Genomic DNA, 15924 nt, shown 5'->3' on the forward strand with positions numbered 1-15924 from the left:
AATGGTAAGTTTTAGTCTAAGTTTACATCAATAACAATGTGCATTGTCCTTTACCATACAAAAAAGGAAGAAAAAAAAACATTATTATACACCATAGTAGCCGCAAATCTTTTTAAATGCATTAAAAAGCAAGCACATATCTTAGCCTTACCTTGAGTTTGTTCACATTCTGCCTGTATTTACATACATGCTGTATTTTATTACAGTTCATTTTGACGAATTAGCTCTAACTGACAGCTTTTTCTTCTTTTTTCGCTGTTATGCGACATAATATTTCACACGCATATGCAAGGTGACTGAAATTGAAATTAAAATACCAAACATACTGAGCCATTAATTAAAAAACAAAACAACAGTTATAGCTTCTTTAAAGGAGAACATTGACGTTTTGAAAAAAAACAAAAACTGAACTGAAACTAAATTATTTAAAATAAACCTGCTAGACTTAATTTATGTTATGTCCTGCGGCAAAATTAGTTTTATTATACTTTCAGTGATCTCCTTAAGGTAGGTCAATTTATTTATTTATTTATTTGCTTTTGATGAAGCAGCATTCAACTTAAGCTCTTTAGACCATGCCCCTGACCGTTTCTCAGTGTTTCGCCGCAATATCTTTAAATAAATTATTTATTTAGGCCTATTTTCATTATTAATTAGTTTTCATTATTCGTTTATTATTATGTACAATTGTTGAGACATAAAATAAGATAGTAAAATATAATCAACAACGAAAAGTTAAAACAGAAACAGAAATAAAAACATAAATGAAAATGTCTTGTCTTAGTCCTATCAAAATAGCAAACACTGAACATCTCTCTATATTTAGGCTAAAAGACTGCTTTATTTATTTATTTAAGACTACTTATTTGTACTGAATGTTTGTGCTTTCATGTTAGTTGTTTTTTATTTCTTCAATTCTATTTTCCAAAACTAGTCCTCTTTGCACTTAAAAAGTTTACAATAAAGTGTGTTAACAAATTTTAAATGATTAATGAAGGAATTATAATGCTTTGACTTATTGTTTAATCTCATTTACAAGCACAGTTGCATATTTAAAGCTGCTGTAAAGGCTATTTCTGTCCGTTCGCATCCCGTCCCTTTGCGCCCCCTGGCGGCTCATTCACAAGCTGCGGTCATATACTAAAAACAGAGCGGCACCTATTTCAAACGGCGGCGGTATAAGGCACGGCGGTAATAGTCACTTTGAACTCTCACCTACTGTAAGCACTTGTTATTGTTTAGAAGAAAAAAGTTTATGTCACATAGTACTTTTAAATCAATGGTGCAAAGCATAATCATTGAAGAGAGTCTTTATTTTTGTTAAATAAGCTGTGATCGCCGCTGCGCCGGCCGCTTATCAGTATCACTCATCTGTGAAGAGTGCAGTGCGCAAGAGCCAATTGCAACCGTTTTTGTTGAGGTTGTGACCAATCAAAGAGGTGTAAGATAACTAGACAAGGATCAGAAAGTGAGTTGGATATTTATATTTGTTTATATTATTTGCTAAATGCTCGTGTTGTTTGAAGGTACAGTCTGACTGTTTGTATTAAATGGCAAAATTGTATTACAAATAGTATATAAATATATTCATACATTTTAATACAAGAACTGCTGCTGTGAAGAAAATATAAAACTGTATGAAAAGCACCGTCAATGCAAAGTGATGCAACAAATTATTGAATTGAACCGAATCGATGGCATGATAATCGTAACCGAACCGAACCGTGAGACTAGTATAGGTTCACAGCTCTAATATATATATACACACACACACACACACACACACACACACACACACAAACACACACACACACAGACACACACACACAGACAGTTAAATAGCTGTTAACTTCTTTTTTTATTTGGTGGGGCCAGTGAAAATTTTGGAACCACTGGCCCAATCGGGCCAGTAGAAAAAATCCTTAGCGTTGAACCCTGGTACTGATGTTAAATTATATGCTATAAGTACGATCTTGTTGTTTAGAAAAATTCATGAATATGCTAGTCCATCATGACCCAACAGGATTTATCAAATCTTGCTTCGCTACGGATAATTTGCGTAGATTATATCATTTTATTAATTCAACAGATATGTTATCTTCCCCCTCTGTAGTATTATCTCTAGATGCAATGAAAGCTTTCAACCAGCTAGAATGGAACAATCTACGCAGTTTTATAACATCTGGGCCTAGGATTGAGTTTTATAAACACGATAAAAGTCCTGTACGCCAATCCAGCAGCTACTGTACTCACAGGCTGTTTTTTCCAATCCATTCTTTATACATCGAGGTACACGTCAGGGTTGTACGCTCTCTCCTTTCTTATTTGCCCTATCCTTGGAACCTTTAGCCCAAGCCGTCAGACAATCTGAAACTATTTCTCCTATAATTATATGCAATACTCATCATCATATTTCTTTGTTTGCTGATGACATTTTAATGTTTTTGGAGAAGCCGGCACATTCTATCCCTCATGTCTTAAAATTATTTGACCATTTTGGATCTCTCTCTGGGTTGAAAATTAATTGGAGTCCTTTTTACTGTCCCTTTCTATATCTATCCTATTGGTTCAAAACTTCAAGTACTTGGGGATAGCTGTGTATACTTTCCTGCAGGAAATCATCTTAAAAAACTATAACAGTATTCTAACTACTGTTTCCTCAGATTTGGAAAACTGGTCGCGTCTTCCTACCTCTTTTCAGATGCATATATCAGTTATTAAAATGAATGTCCTCCCACGCGTTAATTTCTTTTCTTCTATGATTCCTCTCTCTCCACCGGTTGGCTACTGAAAGAAACTTGATGCATGTGTTTTACGAAATATATGTGATGGGAAACATCCTCGCATTAAACTGACAGCTTCACAACGATGTAGATTACATGGAGGTCCTTCTTTTCCAAATTTCAGATGGTACGCGCAAGTTTTTTCCCTCCGCCCTTTATCAGTTTGGTTTGATCCTGACACTTATGTGTCTTGGAGAGCAATTAAAGAATCTTTTGTTTATCCATATAAATTGAATCATCTTGTTTTTTCAGGGGTCCCACTTAAACAATGTAAATCTCAGTATGGAGGGATGTAGAAAGATGTTTACAACTATTCACAAAATGGCATAGGCATTCACCTATTATTTTCCGTAATAATAATTTTCTGTCAGGCGGTACTCCATTTCATCGCAATGGTCTCATAATAAGGTAAACACTTTAAGAGATATCTATGATGACAGTGGTTTAAATCCTTTCAGAACCTTAAAAATCAATATAATTTGCCAGGCACCTCCTTTTTTATGTTTCTGCGCATTAGATCAGCTCTTCAAGCTTATGGGGTACCTTGGAACTCTCAACTATCTATTCACCCATTGCGTAAATTAATCCTTCCTTCTGACAAATCTCTCTCCTCTGCTTCAGTTATTTATCTCTTTCTTCTAAAGCATTCATACAAACCTCTACCTATCACAACTGTTTGGGCTAAGGACCTTAATGAGAATGAACACGTTTCATTTTCAGATCAGGTATGGGAGATGTTTAAAATGTCTTCTAGAAATCCACCAAATTATACACTGGAAATTGCTTCATAGGTTCTACTTGACTCCAAAGAAACATTTTTATCATTTAACATTTTATCTTTAGGCACTTTTTCACATTTCTTTTGGGAATGTCCCTCTTTCTCACCTTTCTAGACTCAGCTCTCACAGGATTTATCATACTTGTTGGGAACTGAGATATGTTTGACTCCACGTCATATTTTCATGAATGACTTTTGGGACCTCACTTTGTCCGTTCAACAAAGATGTCTTTTGTTAACTGCTCTCACAGCAGCAAAAAAATGCTGGTCAACCACTGGAATCCTGCTCATACCATGGACAGAAGAACCTGGACTGTGTATTTGTTGGACATTCTCTCGATGGAACTCTCAACTTCCTGTATACAAAAAGCTAATATGAAAACTGTCAGTATATGGCATTCAGCCTTTGATGTTGTGTCATCCTTTTTAAAGTCTTTGTAAAATACAATTGTAAAATTATTTGATTTGTTTATTTATTTATTTATTATTATTTTATTATTATTATTTTATACTTTTAAAGTCTACCAGGGGTGGGATAGGTGGGAGTAGGTTTTAAATTTACACTTGTTTTTCTCCGTTTTTTTATTGTTTCCTTAAAAAACTCAATAAACAGTTGTTTAAAAAAAAAAAAAAAAAAAAAAAAATTATATATATATATATATATATATATATATAGGGGTGCGGTTATGTAGGAAGCCTACAAGACATTGTGCCCAGGGGCCTCTGAATTATTAATCTGGGCCTGGTGGTGGGAAATTCATATTTTTAACACGGATGTTAGGACTTAAAGGGCCATGAAACCACCTCGTTTCAGCAGGGTGTTTTCACACCTCTACTTTGGAAAAAGTCAGAAAAGTGGGCGTGTCCAGCTCTGTTTAGGGGGGAGTGTCGGAGGAAGAAAAGTGGGAAGGTGTGGGAGTGTCTATTTGGGCACGCGCGAGTTTCAGAGTCAAAATACACACACACACACACATACAGGAGAAAGTGATGGTGTTTAATGGTGGGAGTTCATTCATGCCCCTCGCGACAAACGAGATATTTGATTCGAGGAACTGCTCTAAGCGTGTATTTTTCGTGCAATGTTTGATACCGCATGGCGAATAAGAGAAAAAAAACCTCCACATTTCCCGGAAACTTGCACGGCAGGTAGCGTCAGAAAGCCGCGTGTGTTATTCCGGTCACGAAATGCGGTGAAAACCCTACACGAGGTTAAAGTTTGATTGTGGTGCTAACAAGTTTACACTCGGTGCAATAGTTTTTTCGATACGAACAAACTGAATAAACAAAGAGCGCTGGTCGCTCACTTACGAAATCTGTAGAGACAGGACAATCACCAGCAACTAGAACCGCGTCTTTATTAAGAGGAGACTACAAGCGAATCTGGATCTCAGCGTTTGCAGATGAGAACAGCTCTCAGGTAAACAATGTTCCTCCTTAGACACGTAAGTTATTGTTGTCGAGCGTCGCGTACACTGTAATCCACACGTGAGTCTGAGCTCTCACAGATAGAAAATGAAAACGAAAACGAAACTTAACTGCAGCAAACTATAAAAGCAACACTTCACGCTTGTTTTGCCAACACAACGTGGCGTCTCAGTCGTCTGAACACTGTGACAGTAATGAATATTAATGAAGTTGCACAATAGAGCGCGCTGATTGGTTTGAACCAAGCTTTACTCATGCATTAATGCATCACTCTGTAAGACGTAATTAGACACACTCTGGCACAGACGTCCAGTCTACACGCTGGAATACAACGCTATTATGTCATGACCGTGACGTAGCTTCAAAAATTTGTTTCAAACCGGAAGTATGAATTTGCTTGAAATAACGCAAAAACAACCAATTTACACTTTTTTGTGAAATATAGGTGTCCTAATAGTGTTTTTAGCAGTGTGGGACACATATACGACTGTCAACAGCTCAAAAAATGTGTTTTGATGTTTCGTGACCCTTTAACATTATAGCTGCTTTTCCACTATCGTGCCAAACCGTTCTAAGAACACTTCGGTACGGTTACGGTTGTTTCTCCACTGAGCCTGGAACGGCGCGGCACGATTACAAACCATTCTCGGGCCGGAATTCTCGCAACGGTTAGACAACCGTGCTGAACTGTGCCGACAGATTCTGTGTGTTGACGTCGCGGCTCTGTTGCTAAGCTACCACAGCTGGCTCAGCAGAAGCGCGCTAGTCATCAGACATCCTCAATAAACTAAGTTACTTTAAATATAAAATAATGATCCAGGTCTAAATGAAACAGTTTAAAAAGGGTTTTAAAACCATAGAGCAGTCTCTGGCAGATAAGTGAATAACTCATCACATTCTTACGAAGATATTTTGTTCATTAAAGTTATTATTTCATTGACTTGAATACAGACTTTCGCCTGCCTGAATGTGAGTTTATTGCACGCAGCGCTGTATTTCACAGCACAAAACTCGCTATGATCCGGGAGAGACATGCCAGCGACTACATGCGCTGCTGACTTTTTTTCCTTCTGCGCATCGAATAAAGCGAACAAAGACAGGCTTAGCATCGCCGATGTCCAAATTCCACAACAACATCACTATATCCATGGAACACGAACTTGCAGACTCTTTTAACAACGAGGAAATAATTGCACTTTTTAATTCAAAGCCAGGACAGCTTGTTAATGTAATACCGGCGAGACCACCTGAAGGACGGCGTGTTGTAATGTCGGCCGTCCAAAAGACTTTGCTTGAAAGCTTTATGGAGCGGCACTGTAACTGTCCAAGGTACTGTTGTATGATTTATATTATAGCATATGCACTAATAAACAAGTCAAAAGAATGAATGAATTAAATAAATATGGATTCTTAAATGTCAGTATTGCTTTTACTCAAAAAAAATATCAATACGTTTTGACAAATGTTTTATAAAAATAAAATGAGCAATTTTCATCATTTCAGCTATAGGCAATTATATGACATTTATGAGGCATGTAACATGTTTCTGTGTTTTTGTTTTTTTGTTCTCTGTGATTTTTAATATAGCTACGCAAATATTTTCTAAAACGTCAAGCAATAATTCGCCTACAGCCTGTTAGTTAATTATAAACACAAAAATAATTATAATAATAAAAATAAATTGATCAAAATAAAAAGATAAAAGAGCAGCATTTTTCTAAATATAATAGTGCTTTATATGCTTTAAATCCTGCTATATATGTATTGTTTCATATTCGTTTTTTTATTTCACTTGCTGCATTCGTTATTTAATGTTTGAATAGTAAAACAAATAACTACCATCGCTTAATTGGTTTTATTTTACCATCAAAATGTATTATATTTTATATCATTATCAAATTTTGATATAAAAACGCAGTGTAATTTAATTGATTGTTAAAAATGAAATAATTTATGTGCTGTGTTTTTATTAGTGAAAGTGCCCGCTCACTATTGACAAGGCCTGTCCAAAATGATATTTCTGCCACTATAATACAAATGCACTATTATTGTTGTCTTATCATTGTTTATTTTTCTGTTATGTTCAGAGATTTTAAATATTATATATTTCCCCTCCAATTATTTTCAATCATCACGTTACATTTTGGTAATTTTCCCTCCAAATAAAATTTTGCCAGAGCTGTGCAACATATAAATAAATAAGGGTGCACATGTAGGCCTACCTATATTTAGCACCCCTATTTGATAGAGCGGCATAACAGTGTTCAGTCACATGGTTGCTTTTGCATTTATGAAAAAAAAAAAAAAAAATTTGTTTCGGCTCTTATTTAACTTTAACTGAACAAAGGGAGCCGTTAACATTGCGTTACCAAGGCAATTACTGATGCGTTTTGTGTAATGTTTTAAAGAGCTTTGTCTCAGCCCGACAATGGAAAATGAAACCGTATCTGTGCTGTCTGGCCCGGTTTGGCAAGGAATGGAACAGTTCTGTTTAAAGAACGATTCAGCACGATAGTGGAAAAGCGGCTTATGTAGTCAGCAATAGTAATTTCAGTCAGTTAAAACATCACCATGATCTGAAAAATGTCTTACAGTAAAGTTTTGCAACCCAACTGAATCATGATTCACTTATTTAAATTTCATTACAATTGTCTATTATCCTCATTTAAACCCTCGGTTCACCCACGCTGCAGTTATTCAAGTTATTCAGTCACACAGCAGACTGTACTGTTTGTGTTTGGTTCACTGAATCACGCATGCGCAGTATTATCGGTTCACCGCTTCTCAATGTACTGTTACTGTTCTAATAACTTAATGAGAGTATATATTGGATTATTTAGAGTCAGAGGGGGTATTAGGCTTGTTAAAAAGTAGTTTGCGGATAAGGGCTACTGGAGATGCGAATCGCTTCAAATGATTCAGTTCGATTTGGTGAACTAGTTCAACCGGTTCTCTTAGAAGATCCGGTTAAAAAGATTCGTTTGCAATCACGATACAGAAATAAAACCTATTATTGGGCACAAATGTGTTAAAGTAGAAGTTTAAAGTGTCTGTATTTAATGCTGTCACCGTACTTCTGTCATGTCCTCTCATTGTTTTTTGTCGTAGGAGCAACAGCGAGGATGACTATAGGAGAACCGGCTCGATCTGGCCAATGGCAGCAGGACTACAGACTCTGAGGTGCCGCACGGCTCAAACACCTGCAGTGTGAATTTTATTTACTTCTAAACGCTTACAGTAAGTTTAAGTATTTAATACATTAACAAATACGAAAATGAAGGAGGTTTTTGCGATAATTTTAGTTAGTTTCAGTTAGTTTTGTATGTACACAATACAGTTTCAGTTAGTTCTAGTTTTTTTTTTTAAAAACTCGTTTTACTTTTACAATTATTTTACATTTTAGTTTTCGTTTTCTCTTGTTTTTTCACTATAATAACCTTGCAGCATACTGAGGTCTTAAGCATGATTCGAAAATGAGTATGTACTCTGACGTAGGGTTCATTCGTAGATGCGTCCTCAAACCCAACCCTAGTGTGTCAGCTCAAGTGTGTAATTTTGAATACATCATTATAGTATACAGTACTTGTATATCGACAGAATAGGAAATTTGGAGTTGACTTTCAACACCAGAGTCTGTCTGACCACTTTGTTTAGCAACATATAGAAATAAATAGAAAAACAAAATATAATTGTCTTAATCATAAAAATGATTAATTAAGCTTGTGTTAAACATTTGGGCTATATCCCAAATGTTCTGAAGCCATTCTATTGTACAGATGAATATTTAAGTGGTTGCACCTGTCAATCATTCTCTATTCAATCACAATTCAAACTGCGTGCCGTGTTCATGACAACATGAAAAACTTTCTCCAAGACTATTTGTTCCTGTTAATATAAATAATTAGTGGAGAAATGCATTTAGTTTTGCATTAAATGGCTTCATTTTGACCTGCAACAAGGAGTTTGTTGCGGTTGTACAGACATATATAAATAATTATTAAATTCAATAAATAAATAATATTGAAAAAGGATGGAAGATCAAGAGGTGGACAGATACATGTGACAACTATAATATACTCATGTTGATAATAATAATAGTAATAATAATAATAATAATAATTATAATAATAATAATAATAAATCAACAGAATTAATAATAATTTGAGGGGATCGAAGTTATAGTGTGTGTATAATGTGTGTCATTTGCTTTGTGATGGTTTAAAAAAAAGGATGACGTAGGGCATGGATCAGTCCAGTGCAATGCCCAGGCTGCCATGCCCATGTCAAACTTACCCTGTGAATGTTGTACATGTGAGTAGGGGTCTTTAGGATTTTTTTTTTTTTCAAATAATTTTTATTTTTTTTATTCTGTTGTTGGATCCGCTGAGGTAGAGGGAGAGACAAGGAAAAAAAATATATATACACATACATATGTAATAATAATAATAATACATTTGAGAGACAGAAAAAAGAGAACAAATAGAACAAGAGGGAAAATAACAAAAAAGTATGTAAAAACCGAATTACATTGTGGGCAAATACTAATAAATTTCATAAATGTTTTTTTTACCTTTTTAATTTATTTATTTTTATTTTATTTTAGACACAGTTTCTACATCAACCTGACCCCTGTTCTATGGAGTCAGAAAAGACTCAAAAGTAATTCACGCGAAAGACACGACGTACACATGCGTAGCCAAATTCACGTGCATAAAATCAAATTCATGTGCGTAAAAAATTTATTTATATTCACACAAAAAAATTCACGTGCACAAAATAAAAATACATTTTCATAAAATACGTTTCACAAATGCAAAACACCATTTGCAAATGTATAAGACTGCACAAAAAGTTTTGAATGTTTAAAACTTGCGAGTTCATCCTGAATGAGAATGTGCTTTTCACGTACGACCCCCCTGGATATGTGTGTGTGTATTTTTGAGAATTTCCTGGCAGAGTCAGGGCAACCCGTAGCTTTCAGCCAATCAGATGAGAGCTATAGTCGATGACACCCACTCTGCGCTCCATTTGTTCCTCTCCAGCATGACGAACGGAGCCACCAGCAGTCGCAGTCGCACTTTTTAAAATTTATTTATTTATTTGACCATAGCCTCACTCTTTTTATTCATTATTTTGCCTCAGCTCCGCTCTTATTTGTTGTCTCGCAGCCCCATGAGCAAAATGTAGCCTTTAGGGTAATGATGACGATTAACTATCATTCCGGCCACACAAGATTAATAGTGCCATTGTGGTCCAGCGGTTAGGACGTTGCGTCACCATGCTGTCGATCCATATTCGATCCTTACCTGAGTACTTTTTTTTTTTTTTCATTTTTATTGTTAAGACATATAAAACTGTAAGGTTTTTGAACATTTGAAGTTCTAAAGCAGCTGTTTTCTTGAAAAAGACGCTATAGTGTAATTGGAAACTGAATTAGAAATTACCTTATTTTAATATAGTCCGTTGTGAACTGAGGTGGGCCGGTCTAAGGCTTGAAACTCCAAGGCTGAAAAGGAGTCCCACTCCGACCCTGATTATATCTAATGAACGTGAACAGGCTGCTGTTGTGCTATAGTTGCCTAATATGTAGAATATATATTATCATTCCGTAAGATTTATATAAATAATCATTTTAAATGACGCTTATGAGTTTATTTTTGTTTATTAAACTAGAAACAAAAAAATTGACAATGAAAATATGACAACATAAACTAAGTGTTTATTTGCTTATCACGAGCTGTAGTAAACTTATTTATCTCCTTTTCCCAGAAGGTTAAAATCTGGCATAAATCGGGTTAAAACTCCTGTAGTCTGAGCTGTAATCTTTATTTGACTGGATTTGATTGACTGACGCCTGTTTCACACCACAAGTGTCAGCGGCGCGTGAGGAGAGTGTGAGCAGCGCGTGTGTTTTCGGCGTCCATGTTAACAGATTAGAGCTTTTATACCGCATGCAGCAGCAGCGCATCAGAGCGAGGCGTGAGCGTCGCCGAAGCAGCAGTGCAGTGATAGTTTCGGAGCTGGGTCTATTTTTGACGCGCTGCTCACGCTCAATTAAAGTGACAGTGCATTGATAATGACCAAAACACATTGATTGACAGTAAAAAGTAGCAATTTTACCCAATAAATGGGTTAGTAATGTCAAATGGTTTATATATAGTCAATCAAATGAACTTAAACAATTAAAAACGGCACAAACATTTATTTAGGCCCGAATCACAAAACCAAATGTAAAACAATTTTAGCATCAGTTTTGCTTAAGTTGCACGCTAGTGTTTAAGGAGAGGGGAAATAGAATATTTACGGGATTTGTAGTCCATAGCGAAGTGTATTGTGGGTAGTGTAGTTCGACACGCATGCTGGATGATGTTAAATCGTTGTGTTCTGTGCAGCTGAGCAGAGAAAGAAAGTTTTAATCGGCTTTGTTTTATGTTCACTCGAGTTATTCCTTCCGGGGGCTGTTTGCACTGTGAATCTGACAACATGAAAATAAGTAAAAGAATGGCATGCATTGGTTACTTTTGTCCGTCTCATCCTCTGCACCAGCATGAATTAACGAGCTGTTATTCTGCTGCTGGACATAACTGAATCGGAGAAGGTAACACTAGTTTGATCTGTGTAAATATCATTATAACTATATTGTATAAATATTATTATATATAGGCTTACAGCAACCTGACAATCAAAAAACAAATGACATGATATCACAGGCGATTGTCTTCTGACTGTAGAACTTCTCATTTAGCTTGAGAAGCATACAGTACTATTTGATCTATAAAATTTGTAAAATAAACATTTGCAGGTTAAAGAAACAGCATAGGAGGTGCCTTGGTGCAGATGAAAAGTTTAAAAAGTGTATTTGTATATAGGGAGACATGGGTAACTAGATAGAATAGACAGAGATAGGTTGATCTCTGCAGCAGCTGCCGAAGAGCTGCGCGCTGCAGACGCAGCAGGTGTGAAAGGCAAACGCCTGCGTGCTGCTGACACTTGCGGTGTGAAACAGGCGTGAGGCAGCGACTCTGAACACAGAACTAAAGTGATGTCCAATTAAACATTCTGATTTGCTGGTGCCCAAGATCATTATAGCCTAATTAAATAAATGAGGCTATTGTGAATGGGGTATGATATGTTAATCTGGTTGACCTTCTTTCTGCATTAAATGCAATGTTTTATTTTGGTAGTGTCGTGTGTTCTGTTAGTTTCAGTTTTGCTTATGTATGCGTTTAGAATGTCTCATCACTGGATCTCATTACTGATCTGTATGTGCCACCTACTGGAATGATTTAGCATTTTTATTCTGCAAAGTCTCAACAGGAGTGATTAATGCGGCATAATTTCACAAAGTCAAATTATGTTTTTAATTATTTTTTATTTCGTATTTTAAAATAATAAATATAATTTAAATAAACAATTACTCAAGCTAGTTAATGGCCACCACGGTGTGGATCACCATTACTGTAGTGGTTGCCTTTAATTTAATTGCAAATAAGTTTACTACAGCCCGTGAAAAGCAAATAAAAAATTAGTTTATTTTGTCATATTGTCATTGACCGAGCTGGGAAGAATTGTGTCAGTTTTAAAACGGACACACACACACACACACACACACACACACACACACACACACACACACACACACACACATATATATATATATATACATATATATAAATATATAAGCTGATTTATAATCTTAAATTATCGTTTTTTTCCATTAGCCACACATTAATCTGTGTGTGCGGTAGGTTAATTGTGACCCAGATGACAAATAATAAAATAACAAACAAATAGGCTAATTAATGATAATAAAGCATAAGTAGTAAAAAACCGAAAACCTAATTTATTAAAACTGACGCGATTCTCCTCAGCTCTTCTCTTCTGTGATGCGGCTGTAAGTTGGAGGGCAGATTGATTTCCTGATCAAACATGTTTGAAATGATCCGAGAGGCTCGATTTGTTTTAAAAATATCCCAAAAAGTATTAATGTTATATTTATATTCTACATATTAGGCAACTAAAGCACAACAGCAGCCTGTTTACGTTTATTGGATATAATCAGGGTCGGAGTGGGACTTCTTTTCAGCCTTGGAGTTTGAAGCCTTAGACCGGCCCACCTCAGTTCACAACGGACTATATTAAATTAGGGTAATTTCCAATTCAGTTTCCAATTACACTATAGCGTCTTTTTCAAGAAAACAGCTGCTTTAGAACTTCAAATGTTCAACAACCTCACAGTTTTATATGTCTTTATATGCCGAAAGCTACGGGTTGCCCTGACTCTGCCAGGAAAGTCTCAAAAATACACACACACGTATCCAGGGGGAGTCGTACGTGAAAGAGGATTTGCACATTCTCATTCAGGATGAACTCGCAAGTTTTAAACATTCAAAACTTTTTGTACAATCTTATACATTTGCAAATGGTGTTTTGCATTTGTGAAACGTATTTTATGAAAATGTATTTTTATTTTGTGCCCATGAATTTTTTTTGTGAATATAAATAAATATTTTATGCATTTGAATTTGATTTGATGCACGTGAATTTGGCTACGCATGTGTACATCGTGTCTTTTGCGTGAATTACTTTTGAGTGTTTTCTGACTCCATACCTCTCCCCCCTCCCCTTTTGTTCGTGTACTGATGTAGGTGTTGTTCGCGAATTATTTTCGGCAAAGAGGATCTTTAATACAGATTTATTCTGTTAATAGGTTTTTCTAGTGTAAGATGTGAATGGTATTTCTTGATTTCCAGTTCATGGGGATCATTTTCTTGGTGATAGTTAGTGCCACCAGTAGAAACTGGCCATTTGAATTATTTATATCTATTGTGGATATGTCGCCTAATATACAGAGTAAAGGACACAGTGAGACGTGACATCCCATCAAGTTAGAGAGTGAGTCAGTAACCTTTTCCCAAAATGTTTTAATTGAAGTGCAATGCCATAAGACTAGAAGATAAGTATCGGGGGTGTTTTGTGTGCAATGTGAACATATTTCTGACCCATTTAAAATTATTTCTGCCTAGTTAAATGTAAAGTACTTTATACTGTATAAGTTGTAAGTTAGCATTTTTAGTCATGGAGTATATGTTTTTGCAAATTTGAGTCCAGAATGCAGCATTATGAGCAATGGATAAGTCTGTTTTCCATTTAGCGGTTGGTAGAACTAATGCGTTGTCTAATTTTTATATTATTTTGTATATTTGGAAGAGCATTTTTTGGTGGAAGATACGTTAATAAACTCTTGAGATTTAATTGATGATTTGATTTGTAAATATTCCAAGAAGCAATTACTCCCAATGCTGTATGTCCGGGCTATATAGAAAATTGGTGCCAGGTTATTAATATTAAAGATATGCTGAAGTTGATTGATTCCCTTATTATGTGAAAGTTTGCTGGCTTCTTGTTAGCTAGGAAATCAGGGTTATTCCAAATTGGGGTTTATTTAGATGGTGTAAGTAGAGAAATTGTGATCTGATGGAATTTCCACCAGGCTGTCAGAGTTGTTTCTATTGTCTGCATTTTAAAACAGTGATTTTTTTTAATAGTTTGACTGTGAAAAGGTAATTCAGAAATGTTAATATCTTTGCAGATTTATTGTTCAATATCTTGCCGTGGATATTCTGATATGTTAGGTTTAATAAATTTGTTTATATTTTGAAGCTGATTTGCCAGAAAAAAGTTGTAAAATGTGGTGCTTCTAATCCTGCTTGTGATTTTGGTTTCTGTAGGGTTGTCAATTTAATTCTTTGGGTCTTGTTTTTCCAGTAGAATTTTGTGATAAATGCATCTAGAGATTTGAACCAGGTATGAGTGGGCTGTGTTGAGATCATTGAAAATAAATAGTTTATTTTTGGGAGTATGGACAATTTAGTTACTGATATTCTGCCCATGATGGATAGTGGTAAGTTCATACAATGTTGAAGATCGTCATCTATTTTTTTAAGTAGTGGAGTTTAGTTAAGGGCAAACAACTCTTGGCAGCCAAGGGGAAACATTGATACCCAAATATGTGATGTGGTTGGTACACAGAGGAATTTGTGATGGTTGGGATGTCACATTCACACTGGTGGAATTTATTGGGAGTATAGCAGATGTATTCCAGTTGATTGAGTATTTAGAAATATTTGAGAAAGTGTCAATAAGTTTTATTGTTTCCTGTAATAATGTTTGGATATTTTGTAAGTATAGTGTAAAAATTACATATTTCGTGCTTTGTTTATTCTCCACAAATAAACATGTAGCCAATTATAATAATAATGTAGATTAACTTGCACGCATATCCACATTAATAATCTATGACAAATTATAATGTAGATTAAAGTGCTCGCATACCTACACCATTATTACTGTAGTAAATTAGCTCAAGGTTATTCTTCCCGCACCTTTCCCGCTGTTATAATGTTGCGAGTTATGATTTAGATTTCAATGCTCGCGTACCTTCTGGAACATTATATGGCAGGCTAGCTTAGCGGGAGGAAGATTCATTTGAACAGGGCTTCAAATGAATCGACTCTTTTGATCCGAACAAACAAATCGTTCAGTGATGCTATCAACATAACATTTGAGCAGGGTAGCAAGATCAAAGTTCAAGACATTAGATTCATTAATATACACAGGCACCTTTCTTTATACAAAATTACACTTTATTGACTAATCAAACAGAAAATAACACCTAACACAAACACAAATTCATACAAGCATAGGGAAGAGTAACGTGAGATAAGAGGTTGAGAAGGTGTACTGATGGGAAAGCCTCGGAGTTTGTAAGAACAAACCAAGCAAATCAAACGTAATCAAATTCAATATAACCCTTCTATTGTCTCTTTTGGGGTTGAACTTAGCTCACACCAGTTTAGATGTTGGGAGAAAGGTGATACTTGCGGTCTGTTTGTGATGTCCGAGCTCCCGTTGTTGAGCATGTGGTTGACTGGCTGA

At 35.6% G+C, this 15924-nt stretch overlaps 1 long non-coding RNA gene across 6 annotated transcripts in view; it reads left to right on the forward strand.

The window, feature by feature from the left end:
* LOC137490345 (uncharacterized) overlaps window positions 1-15924 on the forward strand; it is a 253142-nt gene that overhangs the window by 38852 nt on the left and 198366 nt on the right. For 5 of the 6 annotated variants that reach the window (XR_015499311.1, XR_015499309.1, XR_015499308.1 and 2 more), the window contains exon 3: window positions 8095-8223. This is a non-coding gene — a long non-coding RNA (uncharacterized LOC137490345). The remainder of the gene's footprint in view (window positions 1-8094; window positions 8224-15924) is intronic. The other variant, XR_015499313.1, reaches the window with a different exon arrangement.

This window comes from Danio rerio, chromosome 9 (genome assembly GCF_052040795.2).
Source record: "Danio rerio strain M-AB ecotype USA chromosome 9, GRCz13ab, whole genome shotgun sequence".
NCBI lineage: Eukaryota > Metazoa > Chordata > Actinopteri > Cypriniformes > Danionidae > Danio > Danio rerio.